Raw genomic sequence first — 13,186 nt, 5'->3', positions numbered from 1 at the left:
CAATAATAATGAAAGTAAGTTTGTCAATATCACAAGAGAGCAAAGTTAACCAAAAGCCATATGGTAGTTAGTTAACATGTACTGTATACACAGAACTTGCGAGTCAAGTCAAATTCATTTATATAGCCTAATATCACAAATTACAAGTTTTCCTTAGGGTGCTTTACAATCTGCATACTTCCTCTTTCCTTGGACACTCACAGCCGATCTCCTCCCAAAAAAAACTTTTAATAGGAGGAATAAAGTCCAAGAAACCTCAGGAACTGCTCCTCTTATCACGTCTAAGTACCGCTCGCTCCCTTCACATGTGAAAACCCCTCAGCCCCACGCTGACCTGTGATTGGTTTGGAGAGCTCAACCCCCGACCCCTGACCTCTGACCCCTAACCTCTGCAGCGGCTGATCCAGTCCATATGAGAGACTCCTGACTGTGACCAGCCATGACCTTTTTCCCAGCTCCCACGAACAGACACACACTCACACACACACACACACATAAACATAAACATACAAAACACAGGTGTTATTCGGTGGGTGGTACTGTTAATCACAGATCACAGTGGCTTGCACGTACAACTCTACTTGATCTCATTTTGTCATTCTCTCTGTTTGTTCATTCTTATCTTGACCATCCCCCTCTGGTACCATTCCTCCCTAATCAGAACCAATCACATTGTCTTGTAATGTGAGCCAATCACAATGTTTATATTTTTTCTGCATTCACAGCGTATACTGGTCCACTTAATCTGACATCTCTGAATGTGTATTTTTTCTGAGTTAGACAGAATAACAAGCACTGCCTTCACTCATTTTGTCGTTGTATGTTCACCTCTTTCTGTTATAAAAATTGTTCTCATACGATGGTAATGAGACATAGAATATGTTTTGAGAAGATATATATATCATTTTAACTCAATGAATTTAAGACATTTAAAAATGTGGAACATCAATAACGTTCAACAGACGTTTCTTCAAACAACAACACACAGCAATTCAAGCAACGTCTCTATTTTGGCATGTTGTTACTTAAAAATATGTAATATTCAGTCGCCGGTATGTTTGAATTCATGGTGGATTTCTATTAAAGTAAGAACCTTTAGCTAAAGACTCCACAGACTGAACTTTTGAGAAGTTGTTAGACTTGTTTTTCCCATTTCCGTTTCTTAAACGTGGGAAAAGGAGGCAGTCCCTGGACCAACAGTCTGCACAGTAACCTGTGTCATGGTTCTTTTTTTGGTATCATTTTATTAGTCTTTTTTCTGCATGTGATGCATCCTTAATTATCCCAAATCCTGCAATATCGTCCACTGCACATTTTCATTTATTATTATGTTTCCTTTTCCCTCACCTTGTCATGATTCCAAATACATTTTCTAACCTCAGAAGTTAAAGATACATTTGTTAAATCTAAAAATTGATGTTCTTGTTCAACTTAAAACTGAAGCTAAATAAGTTCTCCACAAGTGTAAATCAAAAAAGAAGCAGAGCCTGAGACAATGCCTTTGTTACGACAAAAAGGGGTAATCATTAACACGTTTAATCCAATTCTCTTTTCAGTTCTCTAACAATACCCTGGCACAGTGAACAACAATAAAGACTGTCTCCTCCTCACCACAATAGGGGAGTATCTGCAGCACAGTGTCACATCTGGATATTAGTTTAGTTTGTCTTATTTACTACACATCATCTGCATCCACCAGTAACATCTGTTCCTCACCATCATTCCTAAACTCACCTCAAAACGGCCTGTCTAACAGAAGATCTTCTTAGACCTCTTCACTAGACAGTGGGTTGTCACATATCAATGTGCAGAAAGAAAAACATCACTCTTAAATTATCTCTTTTAGCAAAAGCACTGTCCAAGAATCCAACACCCTGTAACATTACACGCTCCCCAGCGAACAGCAAGCTATATAAATAACAGAGTGAAGGCTAAACTACTTTTTATGAGCAAAACAAAAAAAATCAGTGTTACTTATCAGCTCTTTTTCTGCATTTTAATGATTTGTTAATCCATTTCTTAATGTATATGTAGTGGTAAATACACAGCATGCAGGTAAACTGTTTTAATGAGGTTGTTTTGCATTGCATAGAAGTCTTTTATCATAACACTTTTTAAGTTTATGCAAATGAGACATTGCAAACTGTTTGACATATTTAATGCAATATTTACTTGTAAGAAAACGTTTAACTGCACGGATACATAGATGATAAGAAATGAGATCAGATGTTTTGCTATTCAAAAGTGAAAAAAAGGTTGTGTAGAAATTGAGGTTTTGGCAGTCATATCACATGGATCAGTGTATTCAATGGGAAGGTTGGTTTTCCTATTCAAAAGTTGTGGGGGGTTTATTATTTCTTACCAAGTAATAATACCAACTTCATACTGCGTAAAGCACCTTCATTCAATGTATATCGGCATTCTGTAGTAAGAGACTTTACCTAAGGCCAGGTTAGCAGCACATTTAGCTGATTCACACTAATACAAAACGATTAAGATAATATGATTAAAACTTTGTGGTAACCATTTAATGCTTCAATTAGTAAAAGAAGGAAGGCCTTGGTATATTATGTGTGTTTGTGTCCACACTGCTTGGCAACACCCCTCAAATCTGATCGGACAGATACAATGTTCTTAGTGATGCTTCTGTTCTGCTTTAGTGATCAGACAGCAACAGTCACCACGCAAATAGGTAATTGTACATCAGCTCAGTGGCCTCCTGATTTCCTTAACAAATAGCCCATTCCCTCATTCACTTCAGTAGTCTTTCTCTCCCCAAGTCATTTGTTTAGAGAGGAGAAGCACACAATTAGCCTCTGCTTTGGATGGGGTACAAGAACCTGCCATATATAAGCCTCATTTGGTTTGCAAATGTCCCATTTCTTTCTGATTTTAGTGGCTAAAACAAATAGCTGCGCTCTGTTTATAAAAGAGGGGGGGAGAGTGGTAGAGTAAGGGAGAGAGAGGAGTGACATGAGGGAGAAGTGGCTATTTTAGCTGTGCCGGGTCATCTTGCCTGTAGAGGAGAGAAGTGGCTCTCCCAGATAATGACTGAACAAGCAGCTTTGTGTGGGACGACAAATGGAGTGATCCCACTCTCTCGTCCCACTTACCACAAGAAGAGCGTTGATGTGTGTCAGTGTGTGTGTGTGTGTGTGTGTGTGTGTGTGTGTGTGTGTGTGTGTGTGTGTGTGTGTGTGTGTGTGTGTGTGTGTGTGTGTGAGTGAGAGAGAGATAGAGAGAGAGAGAGAGAGAGCTAATATGCAAACATGTATTTTGTTGGGCTTTGTGCTATTTAAATGTGTGTATAAGCACATTGGTTAGTATGGTTAGTGTGTGTGTGTGTGTGTGTGTGTGTGTGTGTGTGTGTGTGTGTGTGTGTGTGTGTGTGTGAGTGAGTGTGAGAGAGAGAGAGAGCTAATATGCAAACGTGTTTTGTTGGGCTTTGTGCTATTTAAATGTGTGTATACGCGCATTTGGTTAGTATGGTTAGTGTGTGAGTGTGTGTGAGTGTGTGTGTGTGTGTGTGTGTGTGTGTGTGTGTGTGTGTGTGTGTGTGTGTGTGTGTGTGTGTGTGTGTGTGTGTGTGTGTGTCTGTGTGTGTGTGTGTGTGTGTGTGTGTGTGTGTGTGTGTGTGTGTGTGTGTGTGTGTGTGTGTGTGTGTTTGTGTGTGTGGCAAGAGGGTTTTTTAAAGAGTGAATTCATAGTCATGAGGTGGTGTGTGTGTCAACAGCAGATAATTTGCGTGAGGGTTCTGGCCAAGCCTTCCCATGGAGCCCTTGTTTTGTTTTGACTCTTGTGATTTTAATGGACAACCAAGGACATAATTTGAATACCATCAACATGGGCTGTCTGACACTTCTTTTTTTGGTCGAGGGAGAGGTGGGAGCGCTGGTTGGTTTCCTCTTTGAAAGAACTTAAGTCACTTTGTGCCAAATCCAATCTTCTTGTGCCCCGGCTAGAGGTTCAGTGTGAGAGGAGAAGAAGAGCAATGGATATGATTTACATTCAATCATTGGGAAGAGGATGATGTTCTTTTGCCGATGTTGTCTGGATCTGTAACCTGTTTATGTAGAAGTACACCTCACAATTCAATATATGACAGGATCACCCAAAGATCAAAAACACACAGGAGGACAAAGGCCCTAATCTGCAGTGTCAACACCAACTGTTGCCAAGGAGGACGAATGATGCCAACAGGCCAAGGTTATTTACTTATTCAAAAAAAGCTTCTCTTGTATAACCATTGCAGTCCGGATCTCCTTGGGTCAAGTTCACCATTTCTATCCTGTTTTTGACCTCAAATATGAGATAGGATTTTAAAATGTATTTATTTAAGTTCCTCTCCGATTAAAATGGTTGTGCACATTGTAAATTTTTTGGGATATTTGAGCTTTCCTGTTATGTTTGTGCAGTGTGACATTTGAATGATTTTCACATTTATCTGCTGAAGGAGAAACGTTTCTATTCATTAACCTAAAATAAAGTTGTGTAGGTGAATGCATATTTTCTGACATCTTTACAAAAGTAAAAAACACTAAATCTCCGGTGCACAGATACTGAGAATATGTCAGGAAATACAACTTTTGCAATGAATATTATTCAGTAAAGCCTGCATAGATTCTGGATTGCAATGACATTTTAGGAAAAAAATTTGCAAGATTATTAAGCTTTTTTTCCAGGGAACACCTAAGAAAGCAGAGCACTTGTTGATGTTTTTCAGCATTTGTTACAGCCCGATTCATTGGATCCAACAAAGATGGGAGACAATACAAGTTTAACAGTAACATGTGTTAAACACAAAATATCTCACAACTTAACAAATGAACAAACCTAAACAAACATGAAAGTCAGTAGTCAGCCATGTATTGTGTATGGGTTTGCGGCAGCAGCCGTGTTTAACAGAACAGTGTGAGCTACAGTGCGGGATGTTGTTTGAGGGGATCGTTAAAATGTAATCCTTGATTTGTGAGTAAATACCCATTATAGGATATTTGAATATAACAGTACAGGTGATTGTAAAGCTAAGATTGCCTTTTTTGCTACTTGAGGCTAATCAGATCATCTCATAATTCTAATTTTGTCCCAGATGTGCATGGTGCTGATGTTCGCTGAGCTCACATGGATAACAGAATAACAGCCAACATTTTACAACGCCACCTTTAGCTTTGTCACGTGTAGTCATTCTGATTTTTGACATTCAATAAACAGTTCATCTCATGAAAATGTTCATGAAGTGCAACTTCAGTGGCTATTAACTCACTGCAACCTTGTTGGACTTTACTGCACTGCCTGCATGTTTGAACCTTCAGTAAATCACTGCTGTCATGTCCCTAGCGTCTCCACATGCTCGGTGTTGGTCTACAGATGACATCATAGCCACAGTCTCTGGTTTCAAGCCTTTAGAGAGTGATGCTGTGATCACTGAGGAAAACCAAAGCAACACAGATGATGGAGATAACATGTGTGAACATTGTTTAAGGCTGGACTTCCCACATAACAGTTCATGCCAATGCTATTTACACATTTTCAAATGAAAGTTGGGATTCAGTTTGTGTCGAAGCAGATAGGGCGAATATTTTAATGACCTTATCTTTTAGGGTTCACCCTCATTTTGGTCAAAATCCCAGCAGTGATAACCGTCATGTTTTTATTGGTCTTTACTTTGTTCATAGTGAGGGATTTTTCCTCATTCATTGAATTTTTGTATATAGCCAACTCTAATGTTGGGAGGGACTGTTAATAATACTTTGAGTGCAGGAATTATTAAAACCATAGAAGGTAATGATTAACATATTGTTTGCAATGTCATGTTTTTTCGCGCTCACAAAAAGATCTCACTTTCAAAGAAAAAAACACTTGATCATAGAGAAATAATGCATTAATAAGGTTTCATTTATAACTTAAAATGTATTTTACATGTAGGGGATTTTTACTTCAATGTAACTGTAAGAGTTGTCCTCTTATCTGTGGGGAAAAAATAGCCAAGACACATTATAGTTCAAGGGTGTCCGGATCCAAGACATGAGAAACAGGTTTTTGGCATTTGTTGAAGCCGCAATATGGTGTTCATTCCCAGTTTGCAGAGTTCTTGTATAATTTATGACTTTGCCTTAAACAGCCTAGCACCAGGCAGCCCATCATGTAAACAGATCAGGGCTTTTACAGGCAGCTTGCCGGCTGTTTAAACAGACGAAAGGAAAAGGGAAGAAGGAGGGAAATTAAAAACCTAAATGGAAAACATGTGCGAATGTGTGTGCATGTGTGTGTGTTAAATGTGTGTGTATGGGGAAGTGCAACTAGACGATGTGGAAGTGATACAGTGTGAGGTAAAATGCACACATTAAAACTTGCAAACACATATAACCGCACACAGACAGACTAGCAATCATGCGCATGCACAAATGCACACAGACACACACACACACACAGACACACACACACACACACACACACATAAACCTGCGTACCACAAACCTCCGATTTGATCAAGACCAGCTGTGAGCGGAGTCCTATCAAAGGCAACATGTGGAGTTGTGGTGCTGCAGAGATGATCAGGTCCAGATGGGTTCAGTCTGTCTGACAGACCTGCTCCCCTTGGCTTTGCTTCACCCTGCTTTGTTATGTTAGCCACTGATCGTTTCTCCTCTTTGTTGTCCCTTTGTTTTATCTTAGGGCTTTCCTGTTTAGTGAACTCAAATAGGGACAGCAGAGGTGACATGCAACAAAAGCGATAAGCCGGTTGCAAAACCACAATGTGTGTTGTGTACATTGGCTCAGAGCCACAAGGACATCCGTCTGCGTCTCTGATCACAAAGACAACCAGCCAAAGTAGATATGGTCAGGAGAATAGAAGTAGTGCATAGGGCATGTCATCTGGAAGATCTTTTGAATGGTTTTGGTGGTTAATCTGTGTGTCCTAACATTTCTAAAGGCAGTCAGAGCCATGATCTACAGCATATGGTTAAGCAAACACACACCCGCACACGTACACACCCACACACACCCACACACACAAATGCAATGTTACACACAGAGACCCACACAAACACCAGTTCAAAGAGTTGTGTGGGCAGAGCATGACTTATGGTAAATATAACTGTGGATAACACATAACAAATCACTTTAAATGCTGAAAATGGATTCTAATGGAGACATAATGAAACTATAGCCATTGAACAGCGATTAGCACATATGGTCACATTCCACTTGATTCTTGGAAGAGGAAACAATTACCATGAAACATTATATAAGTGCATGTCAAGGCAATGGACAAATATGTTCTCAATTTGTAATGGTGACACAACCGTCCTGCCGTGACAAAAAGGGACTATTTTCTCAGATTAAACACTTAACCTGTTTGCTTCATGTCCACTCATCACCTCAAATATGGCATGACTGAAATCCAGACTAAAAACAGCTCTGATTTAAACAACTAAAGAGATTGCTTAGGTTGAAGTGTGCTGTTTCTCTGGGACGATAGATAAATACACATTATGAAGGCCCATTTTAGTAGATCCATGAGTTTGACGCCTTATCAGACCTCTAAATATTGCTTTAATGATATATTGAATTCAACAGGTTTATGACACAGAAGCCATTTTTTACCTCAATGCTTTTCATTCAAAGCAAGACAAGAAATGGTTTTTATTTACTTTGTATCAGATTTTTTCCTAACATAAAAAAAAAAACATGCTTCTTTTGTCCTACACATCTGTCTGTATAATTATGGAAAACTAAAACGCCAGAGCGACCTCCTGTGCAGCTCAGATTTAAATCATACTATTACAGCTCATAATTAACATTTGTTAAACATTCAATGGCGTGTTAAGTGCTTAACATAAGTGCTTAGGTACTCCGGCAGGTGCACAAAATCTTGTGAACATGTGAGATCAAAAGCTGAGGTTCTCCGTTTGATTTGAAAGGTTTTCTGACTGCTTTGTAAGGTCTTATACATCTCGGTTCACGTAATATTATTCCATATCGTATCTCATGATTTTACAGCACCTAAGACTGTTCAAGGTCTAAAGCAACGAGTCAAACTTTATACCACTGGGGTGCTTTGATCCATTTTTTTGATCCACATCTTTGATCTGTCTATTCTTTTTGAAGCACTCTCCTCTAGTGTTCCTCCGTACTTTAACAAGGATAAAACAGAAGGCAGAATTGTAGCTGCCAAGTCACTCAGCCGCAAAACAAGTCTTTTATGTTGAGCGCAGGATAAAAGATTAACTTGATCTACTTCTGCAGCTTCTGAATTTAAGACAATATTGCCTGTTTAACGCATTCTCTTTGTTGTTGTGTGTGCCTGCACTAACACCTTGTTGTTTCTGTTACTGCTGCAGCTGAGTGTGTCCTCAGCGTTGGTGTGTTTTGTTTGTGCAAGGCTGCTTGCTTATGGGTGTGTGTCAGGAAGCAGGTGACAGAAGTGCATTCAGGGTCATCAGATGTTTGTGTGTTTTCTTACCGAGTGCTCTCAGATAATTATCAGGTGGATTTGAACTATCTATGGCTGGTCCTTTGTGTAAAAAAGGAACTAAGATGCCTCTCTAGATACACCAACACTCAGTTTGTTTAACAGCCATGCAAACTGGCTGGGGGGAATTACCCACCACGAGTGATAATCAAAGACTTGTTATGGTCATGGGAATGCAAATAGAATTTTGTGTGTGTGTGTGTGTGTGTGTGTGTGTGTGTGTGTGTGTGTGTGTGTGTGTGTGTGTGTGTGTGTGTGTGTGTGTGTGGGAGTGTGTGTGTGTCTCAGTGTCTGTTTGATTCTATGTATTTTTGTGACACACAGTTCTTTGTGCACATATTGATGTGTGTGACAACTAATGCAAATAAAAGACAGAAGGAGTCTGTATGTATGTGTGTGTGTTGTGTGTGTGTGTGTGTGTGTGTGTGTGTGTGTGTGTGTGTGTGTGTGTGTGTGTGTGTGTGTGTGTGTGTGTGTGTGTGTGTGTGTGTGTGTGTGTGTGTGTGTGTGTGTGTGTGTGTGTGTGTGCTGTCCTTAGCCGCCTTACTAATCCAAGAGACAGGCTTAGACACTGAGACTCTTGCGACCCTTTAAATAAGCACTAATACTGTTAAACCACGACTGAGCTCTTACACACATTGAGAGAGAAAATAAAGATTGAAGAAGCTTCAGATTCTGCACTCTTCATCATATACACACACACACACACACACACACACACACACACACACACACACACACACACACACACACACACACACACACACACACACACATTCACAAACAGTGAACCTATAATCAACCCCTTACGTTTTTAGCAAACCATGCCTCTTAGTTGTGGTGGTGTTGGTTTTGAACATGTGCACTTTAAGGACTTTAGTGTCAGACACCCATCAGGTGGTGCACAATGAACAAAGAGGCTTCAATGCCTCACTACCCTGCTTAAATGTTCTTGAGGAATAAGCATTAAAAAAAATAATGAAATTACATTTTATGTAGTCTGAAATTATTGAGGAGGCAAGCTAATTTATTTTATTATCATCATTAAATGTAAATGATCAGCCCATCAAAACCACAGAATGAAAACATACATTGGTATATTGTGACACTCATGTATTGGGAGAACTTCATTTAGGCATGAGGTTTTGACCTTAACCCTCTGTTGATTGTGATGTAATGTTTTCCAACAGCAGTATGTAGGCTTTTCTTTTTTCATTCTTTCAGCTTTGTTGTTAAACTCTTGCATGCCCACACAAATTCTGCTTATGGGAATATTCAAATTAAATTAAACAATTATCTCGGACACACATATGCAAATACAATCTGCCCCCCATTTACCTCCATATTATGCAAGCAAAGGGGCTAAAAGCGTTTGCTACCAACGGCGGAGTTAATTTGCATCTGAGCTTTGCATAGGGTTCAACTTTGGTGATTTTTTTTTGTGTGACGCTGCCAGAGATCTGTTTTATGTATGTAACGTATTTATATTTGAGTTTTTGATGTATGTAAACATCAGTGTATAGCTCAAAATATCAGACAACATGTTTTATTATATTGTTTGGTTAAAATGACAGATTATCTCCCAGCACTACTTTATGTGCATATGAAGGTGTCTGTTTATTCATGTATGTAAGCGTGAGTTTATGTGTTTGTGAGTTTTGACGAAGTAGTCAAAAATAAAACAAAAGGAGGAGGACTATGGGGATACAGTGCAGAGATGAAGCAGGGATAGCGGGAGGGAGGGACGATGAGCAAATCAATGAGGAGAGAAAGAGAGGAAACTAAGGAGATTTACTGTAACTGAGTTATTCAACACTGATGTTAAAGAGGCTTATGATTCCAGCAGTGCTCTCCAACGGCACACATGTACATGTACACACTAGCACACATTGACTCAAACACATAAGTGTGTGTTTGTCAGTGAGTCGTAGACTGGCTTTGCATAACTGCCAATAGGATCAGGGTGAATCAGACTGAACTAAGAACAAGCCCATGGACTTAAATCCATGAGTCTAGGACAAGGGTAGGCATACACACACACACACACACACACACACACACACACACACACACACACACACACACACACACACACACACACACACACACACACACACACACACACACTCAGAAGCATTTAAAAGCTTTTGACTTAGACATAACAAGAATACCAACTAGGAAAGTTAACATAAAATGTGTTTGCAACTTTACATGTCAGCCTCTTGTTTGCATAAGCACAGAGTCACATCTATCTTGAAGTCAATTCTATACTTTAAACACTTTCATACAGACCTAAAGGCATGCATTTGTTTTCACCCATTCATTTGTTTTCACCCACGGCTGTTCTCTCGTGCATCAGGTGCATCAGGTGCCCCACAAGCTGCGAGCAAAGTGGTTCTTTTTATTCTCCCATGTTATACATAATGTTTCAATTGACAAAAAGACTTACATTTAGCAATAGATGAAGGCTACAATCTGCATTATCTATTTCCGAAAAGGGATTATATGACATATAAATATTGAGGTATTTTGATGGGAATGTTTTACCTTATAGCAGACTGGTTACACTTATTAAGCATTGGACAGACGTTTGTCAACATTAAGCCTGGTTGGAACACTACAGACAAAGAGAGGGGCATAACAACTTTGGTCTGTACTTTAGCAGTAAAGTAAAATTAAACAGACTAACAGAAAATGATTTAGGACTGTTCCTATAGCAATATTATGTCAATGGTATCCACAGATCATAAGTATTGGATGAGGTGGGGTTATTTTCTGGGGTGTGTTCTGTCTTTATTGACGACAGGCAGGAAAGGGCGTCAGGTTGGATTTGAAAACTGTCTGCTTGAGTATGGGCTGAGCTTTTGACTTACCATCTCGCAGCTCTTTTTTTTTAACCTTTATGAACTTTCTTAACCACTTTACAGACTCAAACATCAATGCTAAATCTATTAGAACAGATTAACATTAAGGCAGCGTGTAATGGCTAGCCCTGTATCTATTTGGATCTCGGATGTAAATACAGACTAGAGGTCATGTCTCTGTGTGCATAAGACTGGCCAGGGCTTGTGCTTAAAGACATTATAAAACTGAGGCAGCTTTAACAAGGTCAGCGCATGCGGGCCAATTATAAGACTTCGAGAAGGTCACATGACATAAATGGTGAAAATTACTGACACGACATGTAGGTCAAAGGCGGCACCTATATTATGGGGATACACTACAGGGTAACAGGATAAAACTTCGGATTAGAGCTGTTTATCTATTCAGCCGTAGGACTCTGAAGCATAAGATAAATATTTTCTAAATTAGCCAAATTACTTAAATGTGGATGCACGATAGATGGATTGGGAGAACAAAATGAGATGAAGGAGAGAATTCAGCAGCTTTGTGGTTTTGAATGGAAAACCACAGTCTAAATGTTCAGCCCTGTTTTTAACCAGGGCAGTAAACTGCAAGCATATTTGTATTTACAGTAACAGCCACAGGGAGAATTGGAAAGGGAAAATGGGATTTCTTACAAGTTAACACGTACAAGACACTTCCTGGGAGTATTTTTGGTGAGTTAATCCAAGTCTGTCACATGAAGGTTGTCTCAAAGGCTCATAAACAAGAATGTCAAATCCCATTACCTTTAAGGCCTATCACTTGAAATACATTTTCTAACAAAAAATACTTGAAATATTGTATTGATTTACTTCTTTATTCAAAGGTAATTTTATTCACTTGATATGACGGGTTTGTGAATGTTTTTTTTTTTAAAGTTTGAACAAATGCACTAATACTAGAGGTGAACCCCCCACTTTTTCTGTAGCAACACTAGCAGTTCAGTATATCCACATCTACTGGAGGGATTAATAGATGGATTGGAATCTAATTTTATACAGACAGTCATGGTTCCCAAATGAAGTATTTAAACTCCTTTTTTAATAATTTGAATTTTCCCCAACACTTCACTAAGTTGAAATGAGTCAAATGTAGTAAAACAAATTCAACAATGACTGGATGTATTGCCATGGCATTTGGTACACACATTTGTTCAACTTCAAGATAAACTTTGAGAATTCCAGGGATAGCTTTACTTTCATCGTCAAGTCAAAATTTCCCTTAGTCCAATACTTTGTTTTCTGGCTTAATATCTCAAAACTGTGTTTTGTTTGTCAACTTCAGATGACCTGTCAGTGGGTTTGAAGTTATCAAATGTTGCACTCTTCCAAACTACATAATTCAATTAACAGGCTGAAATCATCGAATAGTCTGTGCAAAAACGCTTAAGTGTGACCACGCCTCAAGGAATAAATAGCAGAGACTGACAGAGACTCAAAGCCCCTGAAGCATGGGAAGTACTCAAGAAAACAAGATATACAGAGTAATTCAGAAGACTTTGAATTTCTTAAATATCAATTCTTATCGTGGCAGCTAAAGAAGAATGTAAAGAAAGAAAGTACAATATTTAAATTAGCTATCAGACACTGGTGAAATCATGTTTCATGAAATATCCCCAAACTGATGTTTGTCATGTCATTTGAAAACAACATGAGATGATGAAAAAATTAGCATACAGACTCAAAGTGGAAAAAACATGATTGTGAATGCCTTACAGTGATTTTTCATGCTGTGTTGGTGTGACATGACATGAACATCAAGTCGCTCTGTATGTCTGCTGTTAGAGATCAGTTACTGATGACATGCTATTTTCCCATTTCAAAG

The sequence above is a fragment of the Eleginops maclovinus genome, chromosome 12, assembly GCF_036324505.1.
Source record: "Eleginops maclovinus isolate JMC-PN-2008 ecotype Puerto Natales chromosome 12, JC_Emac_rtc_rv5, whole genome shotgun sequence".
NCBI lineage: Eukaryota > Metazoa > Chordata > Actinopteri > Perciformes > Eleginopidae > Eleginops > Eleginops maclovinus.
This window is presented reverse-complemented; position numbering follows the sequence as displayed.